This window comes from Anabrus simplex, chromosome 1 (assembly GCF_040414725.1).
Source record: "Anabrus simplex isolate iqAnaSimp1 chromosome 1, ASM4041472v1, whole genome shotgun sequence".
Classification (NCBI taxonomy): domain Eukaryota; kingdom Metazoa; phylum Arthropoda; class Insecta; order Orthoptera; family Tettigoniidae; genus Anabrus; species Anabrus simplex.
Genome location: NC_090265.1, coordinates 609,545,999 through 609,559,910, shown reverse-complemented (window position 1 = coordinate 609,559,910; position 13,912 = coordinate 609,545,999).

Genomic DNA, 13,912 nt, shown 5'->3' with positions numbered 1-13,912 from the left:
CCTAATTCTTCTTTCAAATGTATACTTGCTCCAATTTGTCCTCGTTAATTCGAAATTTACCTTCATGTTTTAATTTATTAAGGGAAATATTCGAATATTTTCCAACTTCTTTGCAATAATTTAAAAAAAGACTAGATAAACAGTTGACAGCGTGATGATGTTGCTTGTTGTTTAAAGGTGCCTAACATCTAGGTCATCAGCCCAGTTCATAGGGACTGGGCGAGTTGGCCGTGCGGGTAGAGTCGGCAGCTGTGAGCTTGCATCCGGGTGATAGTCGGTTCGGACCCCACTGTCGGTAGCCCTGAAGGTGGTTTTCCGTAGTTTCCCCTTTTCACACCAGGCAAACGTTTGGGCTGTACTTTAATTAAGACCACGGCAACTTTCTTCCCACTTCAATCCCATCGTCGCCATAAAACCTGTCTGTGTTGAAGCGACTTAAAGCAACTTGTAAAATAAAATAAAAGAAATATGTTCCTCAAATTGACAGATCACATTGAAATATCAACCGAATCTTTTGAGAAAGGAACGCACAATTTTGGAAGTTCAGGATTTGACTAGTGGTTTGAGTTCAGATCTCTCTGTGCCATACGCATTAGTCATATAGAAAACTTGTCTCTCCCAAAATCTCCAGAATTCGAACCAAGGTACTAAGTGATTATACCACTGCACTAGCACGCTCTCTGCTTTTCTTCAGCTTATATCTCTTATTTTTGTAGTCGCCGATACACACTGGATCATTATGGATTTCAGCCGAGGGATTGAAAGTGGATGTTCCTCCTGACACCTGGCGATTTTTCAGGTGAATATTGAGAATTAATATTCACAAGGATATAAACCCACACCATCTCGATGGATATCCAACAGCTAATCTACTGCACTAATCATGCTCTCCCTCTCCCGCAGCTAATTATTTCCATCTCGACCCCCGACGATATGGCTATAAATATGGACATTCACATAGTTTTCTATCTGAACAGTTAATATTTGTGTGCTGTTTACCTGATCTTGTTACTCGCCTGTTATGCTTGGTATATTTTGTTATGAAAGTTTTATTTGCAATTAGTTTTTTGACAGTACAAATGAAATGTACTCCGTCTAGCTGTATGTTGTCTTTTATAAATAAATAAATGAATGAATGAATAAACAAACAAACAAACAAACAAACAAACAAACAAACAAATAACGATTTCTTCATCTTCCTCAGCATTATTAGCCCTGCTTAGGATGAGGGGTTACTGACATTGCAGTCGCTGGTGCTCATTGATCATTTTTAAGTTTGAATGGGGTTTTAAATCCGGATACCTATCTTGACGCTATGTGAATTTTCAGGTGAAAAGTGCAACACGAGACAGGCTGGGAATTGAAATTCTGCCATCCTGGTAGAAACCCAGAAGCTAAGCTACTCTGATATTCACTCCATCTTCAAAATAAAAACTGAAATATTTTAAAACTGTATTCCTAAATCAGTGAAGTAATGAAAAGCGACTCAGTGTTGCAACTGACTCAAATTACTTGAACATGCTTTTCACCGTAAAAATTATGCGTCAACTCTTCAAAGAAACTTTTCAATATAACAATGCATTTCCTCTCGTGAAGGTGAGTTATAATCTCATTTGAACAACAAATAGAATAGATTGTGTTTAAATTATTCTCTGGTTAGCTGGAAAATTTAATTACGCAGTACTATCTAGTGTGCATCGTTAATGGACGGTAACTAAACCGCATGCTGAATTTAACGCAAAGGTGATTTGATTACAACAACGATTAAAAATTTGTTGGTATCGTTTAAGGAATAATTGAAATTATTAAAACCACGCCACCTGTAATGAATAATAATGCTATTTGAATATAGATATGATAGTAAATACATCCGTATCATGGTTGCGCCTCAAAGTATCGTTATATGACAATGTTAAGGGGAGGAATACAAACATGTATCACTTAAAACGAAAAATCCTTGATATAGTTCATGCAGTACTGAACCTTAGATGACAGAATGTTTCTACTTTGAGTTTCAAGGTGAAATATTATCACATAGTGGTTTCTATAGGCACATCGGCGATGTGCTAGAATTTATTTTTACCGCGTGTGTGATATTTGAAGCCGTTTCTTTAAAGTATTGACTCAATTTATTACTGTTTATAACAATTAGGTCCATCATTCTATCGAAAATAATTTTAGAAATAGTAAATCTGGAAAATACCTGTCAAAGGAAACATATGGTAACAGAGTTATACCTGAAAAAAGGAACACAACTTATAAATCATATGTATTCTTTTTCAAGTCGTTTCTAAATCTATTCATACTTAAATTAGTTTCGACACACCGAAGAACCAAAGAATTATTTTTAAAAAATATTGAACTTTCTAAATAATATGATGATGATGATGATGCTTGTTGTTTAAAAGGGCCTAACATCTAGGTCATTGGTCCCTAATGGTACGAAGTGGGAGTACTTATAATAATAATAATAATAATAATAATAATAATAATAATAATAATAATAATAATAATATTAAAATGTATCCACTGACTATAATTTAAAACAACTGACGATGAAAAATGTTTATGAATTTAAAATAATCTGTGGATATAATTCGGAATGGCTTATTTTCTTATAAAATGACAGCGAAAATAGACTAAAGTAGAATAAAGCATTTCCTTGAAGTGCAATAATATATAATTTCATTCAAATTAAACGTTAAAAAACACAGTGAAATACATAAAAACAGGCTAACACAGTGTAAACAGAATAAAACGTAGTTAATAATAAAATTAAATTAAAAGCAGATGAAAACTCATTTTTATACATGGTAAAACAGGCCATTATCCCCCATAAAACGGATGACGAGGTCTGCTGATTGCTCTTCATCTCGTAGGATGAGGGAGGGTACGCGGAAGTTTCAGACTACGGCACAGGTCGGCCAGGTCCACGCATTCCGTGAGGATGTGTATCACGGTACACACCGGAGGGGGTTCTTCTTTTAGTAAATAGGAGTGCTTTACTATACCGTGGCCGATCCGAAGACGACATAATGCCACTCCTTCTCTCAATGGGACACAACCAACGTATATCACTGGCTTTTTAACCTTGTGAGGCAGCGGAGGCATTATGACAGCCTCCTTGGCAGCCACATTCTAAATACATCGTGTATTAAAAATAATTCACTATGCTAATTTACTGCCTGGGGATTTCAGTTTGGTAGCTGGAACAGTAAATATAGGTCCTCTAGCTTAGTGGTTCTTAGCATTTGACAAAGTGCCTCTCACTCAGCAAGGTGAGATTTTCATTTAGTTGCACGTAGAAACATTAACATCATATATTGTCATGCGACACTAAAATAAGTGCTTTGAAGATTTGGAGCATAGACATTTTTTGTCCGTGGATGCGTAGAAGACGTCGTATCTATTTATCCAACTATTTATTTCAATGAACGTAATCTCTTCGTCATCCCGAGATGATGCAGCTCTTTTCAGGTATTTCCTCAATGGAGGTGAGCTGCACGTACAATTTTAAACATACACCAGCCCTCCTGCCATTCTTAAATACTGGCAGTGCCGGTAATCGAACTCAGGCCTCTGAGGATGGCAGCTAGTACTGCTAAACATTACGCTAGGGAAGCGGACATTTATTTCAATAAGAATGACATTTAACGCATGGATTAAAAACCGGTTATTTTTATGGGAAGATATTTTCGTTTCAAACTTCCAGTTACGTTTCACGTAGTGGTTTTGACTGTGCCTGGCTGAGTGGCTCAGACGCTTGAGGCGCTGGCCTTCTGACCATAACGCAGGTTCAATCCTGGTTCTACCGAGCTCGATAGCTGCAGTCGCTTAAGTGCGGCCAGTATCCAGTAATCGGGAGATAGTGGGTTCGAGCCCCACTGTCGGCAGCCCTGAAGATAGTTTTCCGTGGTTTCCCATTTTTACACCAGGCAAATGCCGGGTCTGTACCTTAATTAAGGCCAGGACCGCTTCCTTCCAATTCCTAGGCCTTTCCTATCCCATTGTCGCCATAAGACCTATCTGTGACGGTACGACGTAAAGCGAATAGAAAAAAATCCTGGTTCAGATCGGTGGTGTTTCAATGTGCTCAAATACGTCAGCCTCGTGTCGGTATATTGACTAGCAAGCAAAATAAATTCTGCGGTACTAAATTCTGGCACCTCGGCGGCTTTGCAAACCATAAAAGTAGTTAGTGGGACGTAAAGCAAAATAACTTTTTAATATTATTTTTGACTCTGGTAGACAGGCTTGCAGCTAATAATAATAAAATAATAATAATAATAATAATAATAATAATAATAATAATAATAATAATAATAATAATAATAATAATAATAATAGTCTCGGTATTATAAAGCATTTCAACACAATACTGAATCTACAAACTGGATTTATTAGTGATCAAAGATGTATTACTACGTTTGAAACGTATTCTATGCTCATAGTCTTCTTCTCAGAAACAACTTTGATATTAAATTCATCTAAACGATTTTCTCAAATTTAAATGTACAACACAGGAAAGTACCTGTTGGTTTTAGGCACCTTACCGTAATTTCCATTATATTCAATCTGGTTTTGAAGTATGTTAATCGATATGTTTCAAGAAAGGAAAGGCACTTTAAATACAAGTCTTGCAGAATTGGAATAAGGTCTAATTTTTCAATAGGTTTTAAAGTTCAAATCTGTGCCCTCCTGTGTGTTAGTAAATGTTATTTCTGTACTCATGTGTGTTCTTGTGTACCTTTCAGCCGCCACGCCGATTCCGGGAGGCCCGCATGTCCTAGCTGAGGCTTCACTCGGGGCGGCGACCATGAGCGCTGAATCTGGCGGCGGCGGTAAGTTTGTAATAGTACCACCTGTAGCATAGTTTAATCTGAGATCTAGTTCTGTAGCACATAGGAAGATTCATATTCCACTAGAGTCCGGACTTTCATGCATTAATAGGTTAGAATGAAAAGTTACTGAAGTGAGCAGCAGGTATAGTCTACCTTCACAACGATTATGCTATGGGGATTGCATAAAAATTAGGGGTACGGCTCATTAGAACCCCTACAGCTTATGTTACTCTTGCTACATTATGGAAGAGCGGGTGGTTGACAATTTCTACTAACCAAATTTGTTTGCAATCTAACCTGTTACTGCATAAAAATCCAGGCTTTAATTATAACATTCGTTCCCAATTTTCTTGATAATAATTCTGTTTGTTTCTTGAACTATCGTGCAAGAGTATAAATCACGTGGAGCAGCTATCTATAATGTAAGTGGACAGAAATTGCAAAAGGCTTATCACCACCTTGTTATATTGTATAGTAAGGGGGAATTTCGTAATTTGTACCAATGTCGAAATCGTACCAACTTCATAACTGTTACGTCAGCAACTGATGCTGCCATCTAGCATGAATGTAAAGTATACGTCCAGGGAAACCATTGATGAGCAGTCAATGAAACGATAGAATTTGTTCGAATTATTGCTTTAGTGCAAATTTCTCAACAGATGGAGAGGATACATAATTATTATGGAGACTAAAACGAAAAGGTATTCAAAAACTGAATCTCAGCTTCTTGCATGTGAAGTAACAAAATGAAACTGTGCTCTATTTACTCAATTCATAAACCAATTTCTCTGCCCCATCCGCAGAATTACAATAAAACTATGGGTGTGTTTGTTCGTATCACTGGAAATAACTTGCCTTTTAACTGCAAGGTGGACTAAAAGTAGTTCTCCCTTCTGTGGAGAAGTTGCCTTAGGCATTGCAACTAAGACTTCCTTCTAGAACGCTCAACTACATTGTCAACCTACTCCCGTCTACCTGAGTTTCCACTTTCAGCACATCTCCTTCGTAACTGTAAGTTAGAAACAAACAATGGACACTATTTCTAGAGAATTTCGAGAATGACTGAGTAACAGGAACCCGCTGAATTAAAACCACCCACACATTTCTTTTATGGAAAAAGGGCACAAGGAGTATAATGTTATTATGTCTATGAAGAAGTACATGATCTCTCCAACACAGGAAGCAACCGACGCATTGACATTGAGCTTTTAAGCCATCCTGTTCAGAAGGTTTCATCATTGATCCAACAATTAGATTTGAGACCAACGAAAACCAGCCGGAGAGGTCGATGCAGAAGAAAAAAGGATTTATAAAGAAACGGTGGACTTCTATAAGCGAAAGTACAAGCTCTCATCCATCTCTGTAATCGGCTTGATGTTAGGTGCTCGAGGAACTATACCTCTGCAATACTTTTGGGCTGAATAGAGATTTCATATATAACATCGCGATTACCATACTCAAGAAGTCCATCATGATCTTGAAGAACCATGCTTGCGGACCTCAAACAAATGTTTGACATGCCTCACTCGATTGCCTACACGTAACATCATACGATATCCATATATTGTTGTTAAGGTACTCTTTGTCTTTGGGCAACCTGCAGCTGTTGCTGGAAGATTGTACAATAAAATAAACAAATCATTAAACGGCACTAAATAGGCGATTATGTTTTAAATATGCAGTAAACTTTCAAACAAGCAATTACATGCACTATAAAACTATCTTACTTTGAATGCAAATATCTGAAAATGAATTTATGAAGAAAAAGCCTGCTTTCATGTGTCAAGGAAAACTGGCAAATAGACGAAATCCGAGCTCTGGTAATTTTATTAGTAATTATATATTACCATGAACATATTCGGGAAGAGAACTGCATATCGCGTTTACTCAGAGCCTTCATGAGATTTAATCGCAATGACTGTTCTACTCCAGGGACACAGGAATTTGTTCTGCGGTGCATGGTCAGCAAATAGTCTCACATCAAGAAATACATTACTCCTTTGGGAGGTATCTGTTCAGTTCGACGCCAGGCTGACTCGATAGGGACTCGTCAGCCGGTCAATAACAAAATAACAATCCAGACCATTACCGGAGACTGGGCCATTACACTACCCGAGTGCACGGAAACACTCTGCTTCTCACTTTGTAGTTCTGGTCCTATTGGAAATGGTTCTCGTGAGTATTACAGTAATTGAGTTCCGGGTGCAATATACAGCTGAAGATAAGAACACGTGTTTCTTTCCTTCTGAAAAGACATTAACAGCTCAGAATTTTAACAATACATTATCGTATCCTTTCTTAATGTCATGCCGTTTCCATTATATAGAGTATGTATTTTTCTATCAATTCACTATGCAATCAATACTATTACAAAACAGGAAGTAGAGAATATGTTCAGTGCTTTACTTAGCATCCTAAACGAAACACATCTCTTGGCACTAAATCTACCTTATATCTTTCAAGATTGACAAACTTTCTCGACAGTACATCATCCTTTAAGAAACAGTACCACGTATCTGGCAATGCTCTTCCTGACCATTATTTTCCTTAAGCCTGGTCATGTATATGCAGTCTATCAGAACAATCTTCGTTATGTTCATTTTCCTACACCGTCGTGTAAAGAAAAATAAACCGCACCGTACAGTATCGTATGTCTGGATGATGTATTTGCGCACTCTTACAGTATAATGTATTTGAGAATCATTTTCCTTTATACTTAAGGACATCCGGTCAAGAAACAAGCCTATGTCTATATGCGAGACATAGTTCGTTCCCACGACCCCACATTTGTAGGAAAATTGGCAGAAGAAGAATCACACGGAGTCGGGGATTCGGTTGGATTAATTTATAAGGCATGTTTTTACGACCGGATGCTCTTCCTGTTGCCAACCTCAGTTGAGGAGCTAATGAAAATGAAATTAAATACGGTAATGGGATGGTAGGAATATGCTGTGGCCTGTGAATTAGAACTGTCCTAGCATTTGCTTGTAAGTTAAAATGGGAAACCGCAGACAATTTTCAGGACAGCCGAAAGTGGGGTTCGAAACCACGTGTCTCTCGAATGCATATTTCACACAGAACAGAAATGCATGACATAAATGATGTTGCCATGTGGTGAAGTTTCTGCTCGTACCTTAAATCCACCGTGTGTGTGCTTCACGTGCAACATGGCAGATGGCATAATTATCTTGAGTGACGTTGCTGCTGATGGTGGCGTTAATGTACTTTCTCAATACCGGTAATATCGTTCGATGTGGAGGCGTAAGCATTGTCCTTGAGGAAATTCCGCAGGTAGAAAACACACACTGCGAGATCTGGTGAACGAAACGTTGTCTTCAGCTACTGCACGACCAATCCGTCTACCTGGCAGATGTTCATTTAAGTAATGTAGGACCCCTGTATTGTTCGAAAATTAACTCCCCGTTCATACGTCAGTTGTGAGTCATGTAGAAGTATACATGTCTATTTGCAGTCCACTCCATGAATAAAAATGGCCCAAACACAGGTTTATTGAAAATAACACAATGCACGTTCATTTTCCGACCGTTTCGTTTTATCTCACTGATAACGTACATATTTTGGGTTTCCATATCCCAACACTGTGTTTATTGACGGAAAAATGAAATGCTGCTTCTTTACTTACACTGACACGTGCTGCTAAACCTTAAATCCTCTAGATCATTGTCAGCAAATGTTCGCAATTTTCCACTTGGTTGATCATTGCGCTGCAGTTTGTGTACCAGTTGCAAACGGAGCGGGATCATTTTCAATCAATCGGCTTGGTAGAATCTTGTATGTTCTAACCCCACTGTCGGCAGCCCCGAAGATGGGTTTCCGTGGTTTCCTATTTTCACATCAGGCAAATGCTGGAGCTGACATTAATTAAAAACACGGCCGCTTCCTTCCCACTCCTGGCCATTTCCTATCCCATTGTCGCCATAAGACCTATCTCTGTCGGTGTAACGTACAGTAATTTGTAAAGATAAAATAATCTTCCATTCTGTTGAATTCGGTAGTGTCGACTTTGTAAATCCTGAACCCGCTTATCGTTAATTGTTTGGAATTTTTCACTAATCATGGCACTTCTAATTTCCTCGTCCTGGAGATTTTCTACCCTTATTCATTTGCAGACGGATTTCACTTTCTCATCCTAGGCCTAGAAGTGCTTAGTTCAGTGCAGCACAGAAATCCAGTAAACGCTTCCCATTCCTATCAGCTTCTATATCTTCCCCAGATACTTTCTCCTAAGTCTACCCGTCAGTTCTATTTCCAGCTCGCCCGTTAACACTATCATCTCCTTGCTATTGATACTGACTATGGTATCACTCTGTGCTTCATAAAACTTACCAAATTCCTCCTCATCTGAACCCCCACACGATGAATACACAGATAATTCCCATCCTAATTCCTAATTCCTCCAAACTGTCAATTTGAAATAAAACTTTAATTGAAAATGAAATTGATACGGTCACAATCGAAATTAATATACTTATCAACGAAAATACGCAATATAAAAGTTTTAAATATTAATAATACAATAAAGAGTACACTTCTCATTGAATATAATGAGCTAAGGTGCCACTAGGATATTTGCGTCCTAATGCTAATGTTTACAAAATAACCAGTGAATTAATTATCTATAAAAGTAGCCTGTGTAGCTTCGCGCTGACAGGTTGCCTAATGATCGTGGCTCTTAGTGAGTGGTTAGCATTGATCGTGATAAGAGAACAGATACAGAAGCTTATAGCATAATCACATTCAATCCGGGAGGAAGTGGACACATTCCCAGCGGATTAATCTAACACTCTGTAGCTTCTACGGGATATGCGATTAGAAGAGCCCCTAGAGTGACCAGCGCGGCTCTAAGTAAAGTGTCTTAGCTGGTCTTGTGGGACCTACTTATAGGATCAGGAGACCTGGAAACAGTGACATGGGCATTTCATTTGTGCAGTAGCTGAATAATTCGTGTTGAGCGCGAACCCACAATAACGTCCTCGATCCCAGTTGCAACAGGGCCTTATACTATCTAGTCATACCGGCATTGGGTTGTTAATAAGGTCTGAGTTAGGTGAACAGATTCATCAAAACACCCAATTAAGTTTTGTCCACTACAAAGCTCTCTTAGTGACCAATTCCAACTCTTCACAATGAGATACAGTATTTAAACAGGATAAAACACCGTTTCACGGCTGGTGTCCCGATAAATGTAGATGTTACTTCTTTTATAGTGTTGCATGTCAATGTTTTCGTAGGTCCCTTCGGCATTTTCTGGAAGGGATGAGTAAGTCAGGCAAACAACCTCCCAACGGGCATGATGATGTGGCCGGGCTCTCCTTGTATTGCCTTCATCCGGTTTCTCTGCAAGCCTTTTCGAGGGCGAAACAAGAATATTCCGTCTCTAACCGAGCTCCGAAGGTCCTAGTACCCCATCACCAGCGATCTAGAAGGAGGCTCGCCGCGAACAAAGGGAGAGAGTAGCTGGAGTTAGACGACAGTAGTGCTGGCTTTCGTCAATGTTCGTTGGTGGATGTCCCACCGTAGCAAGTGTCAGAGTATCGTCGTGTAGGAGTGTTGTTCGAGTACTGAGTGGAGTATTGTATGTGTACGAATGTGGAGTTAGTGTGTGCAACAGTTGGTGTGAGTTGAACTGGAGCTGTGTCAAATGTTGCTGTTCTTGTGAGGAGTATTGTAGTGCTGGCTAGCACTATTTAGCTGTTGCTGTTATGTGAACGCTGTTTAGTTTCCAGTGTTGAGTAGTTCATTGTGTTGAGCAGCACCGTTGTCTGTGAGTAAATTATCTTTGTTGACTGTGTGTTATTGAACTAAGGAACAGTCACCGCATATTGTGACAGTCGACAGCCCTACGTCAGAACCTGACTGCGTGCGGCAGCTATTCGAAATGACTGAGCGTGTGGAGCCAAGCGAAATTGAGACCTGTCAGTCAGGATTATCACCGCCCAGGTAATACAAGCGTGCCGAACTACCCACCTTGAGAAGGACAGAGACTTGGTAAATAAACAGAAATTAGCGGCGTGTGCTCATTCATGGTCGAATATAAATGTGCGTGTATAAATAGACTATGTGTGCTTACTAATTGGGCCATTCTGAATTAAATTAGATCGGTAATACAGCAGCGTTTTATTCGCAAGAGTATTCATAATACACCCTTTTATCCGAACGAAGCTCTCCACAACTTGTTCAGGGAGTATTCTCAAGATGTACCTGAAAGGTTTGCCCGACATTATTCCAATCGGCCACATATGGAAAGTGATCAAGAAATTCATTCGAAGCGAAGATCCTACATTCAAAACATTGTAAGTTAACCAGACAGTATGGCTTCATATATCTTCTGAGATCTTCCGTCCACTTTTGCAAACTACTACTCAATTTCTGCTGAACTTCCCTGAAGTAGAGGAGGCCCTATATGTTAGTTTGTAGGTATCTCATTACTATAAGCATGCCAGTGTAAGTTTACTATTTCCGGGAAGTATTTAGTTTTGCCACTCTTCTTTTACTCTTTCTCCTTCTTTGTAAAAGGTTTGTTGAAGGACAGAACTAACAGTTTAAAGTATCCCAAAGGTAGCTTTCTTCGGAGCTAATTAAGCGTGTACAATGGATATTCATGTCAACAGTGGATCCTTAACCCGTAACTGTATTACGTACGTAAATAATGGTCGACGTGTGTAGTTTTGGTGTTGCAAATCTCCATCTGTAAGAAGGACCTGTGCTTCGTCTATGATTTCTTGGCAGTGTTTGTGACACTATAACGTATATTGAGTGTGTGTTAGTGTTATTTAATGGATCTGAGATCGTGGAATGTGGATTTTTGGCACAAATATTGCGTATCCTTCGTGCCCCAAGCGTCAGCCATTTTGTTTTTCGTACAATTCAGTCCATAGATAACACTGCGTAGAAATACACTCGGTTATATGTTCACCAACATTTCCCGTAGTGTCAGCCATCTTGTTATATTAACCATCAATGCCATGGAAACCACGAAGAAGAAGGGAACACTATACGTTCTCACCGGCGTTGCCTAGGACTTGGAGTTTACAGTTCTGGGTGCCATTACAATGGACGTAATGGTTTTGTATTGCTTTCATCTGCATTCTTCGGTATCCTATTATCCACAACATTCGTTGTAAACACTAGAGGTCCAGGGTAGAGGTCCAGGGCACCCTCTTGTCCTGGGGGTGGGAAGTTGCACCTAAAGGCGGAAGAGCCACTGGATGGCCAACGGCATAGGATCAGGAAAGCAAAGGGAAACCACCTAATTATCTTACCATGAGCGCATCATGCAGAGTCAAAAAAGGAATGTTGGTATGCTGCGCGATCCGAGTAGCGATCGGCGGCAGTTTGGGCACGGGCTGAACGATGTGAAATGTGCGACCGTACGCGCAGAGGTGAACGATCAGGGCCCGCACGGTAAATCTTCTACTGATCGACCAAATGCAGACCAACTTAGCAAAAAGCTACATGGAATGTGAAATGTGATTGAAAAACTTCGCTTTGTAGAAAGAGAAATAAAGAAACATCAAATCGACATTTGTGGACTGTCAGAAACTAGCTGGAAAGGATGTGGGCATTTTGAAATAGATGACGATGTAATATACATCGCCGGAGCAAATGATACAGGTGAGAGTGGCGTCGCGTTTCTTCTTGATAAGCGGATATCGCAATATGATGAGGAATACAGACCTATCAATGAAGGAATACTGAACCTCACTCTCAACACCAAACAATATAAACTACATCTAATCCAGGTATATCTACTCACCATCACGGCAGACGACCAAGTGATCGAAGATTTCTGTGCCGACATGGAAGATACTATAGCATCACTTAAAACAAAGAGGTATTGCCATCATATTGGGAGACTTCAACGCAAAAGTAGGAACCACCTCAACCACTTGCGAGAAACAGTAGGACAGTACGGGCTGGGTGCACGTAATGAGCAAGGCAATCGATTGTTAAAGTTTGCAGTCGACAACAGCCTTTCCATTATGAATACCATGTTTAAACACCACAAACATCGCCTCTTTACGTGGACCTCTCCGAATGGGCATTTTAATAAGCAAATTGATTACGTCTTTGTCGATAAAAGATAGGAACCTCCTTCCATATTGTGAAAACAAAACCTAGTGCCGAATGCGGATCGGACTAGAATCATACTGAGCAAACCAGTGGTCAAAGAGTCTAAAATGTTAACGGCTTCTGAACCAATTACTTTCCAACAAACACTCCGAAGCACTGGAACACCTGACCTAGAGGAAAATTGTGACACGGCTTGGAGGAGAATTGAAGAATGTATCACAGATGTAGCGGGAAAAGTCCCAAAGATGAACACCATAGTGAAGCGACAACTTTGGGACTGGTTGAAATGAGACGTAATATCCGGCTCACAGTTACAGATCCAGAACAACAAGGACGACTAATGTAAAAAAAAAAAAAAACAATGATATCAAACACGCTTGTAGAAGAGACAAGAATGAACTTATTAAGAAACTGGGTGCAGAACTAGAGGCACATGCGACCAAAAATCACAGCGCAAAACTGTACGACAAGATGAAACACCTAGCACGGGTGTTTATGGCTAAGACTCAGATTATTAAAGACGACCGAGGGGGATTATTAAAGACGACCAAAGGAATGGCATCACAAATGCAGCAGGCATCCCCAACGTACGGAGAGACTACTGCATAAAGATGTTCAATGATGTTCCATAACCAATGCCAGGTCACCAGAACACCCAACAGACATTGAACCAACGATCGTTAGAGAAGAAGTGGAACGTTAAATAGAAAAGCTCCAAAACCGGAAAGCACCAGGCCAGGATGGAATCACTGCTGAAATCCTAAAGAACATGGGTGACCTATGTGTCTACATCCTCCACAAGTTATGTCAGAAGATATGGACATTTGGAAATTATCCGGATCAGTGGTGCCACTCCATCTTCGTATCACTGACTGTGCAAACTATCGAACGATAGCCCTCCTCTCGTATGCCAGTAAAATAACTCTCACGGTGCTGAACGAGACGCTGAAGTCCTTACTTCTACAAATATCAGAGGA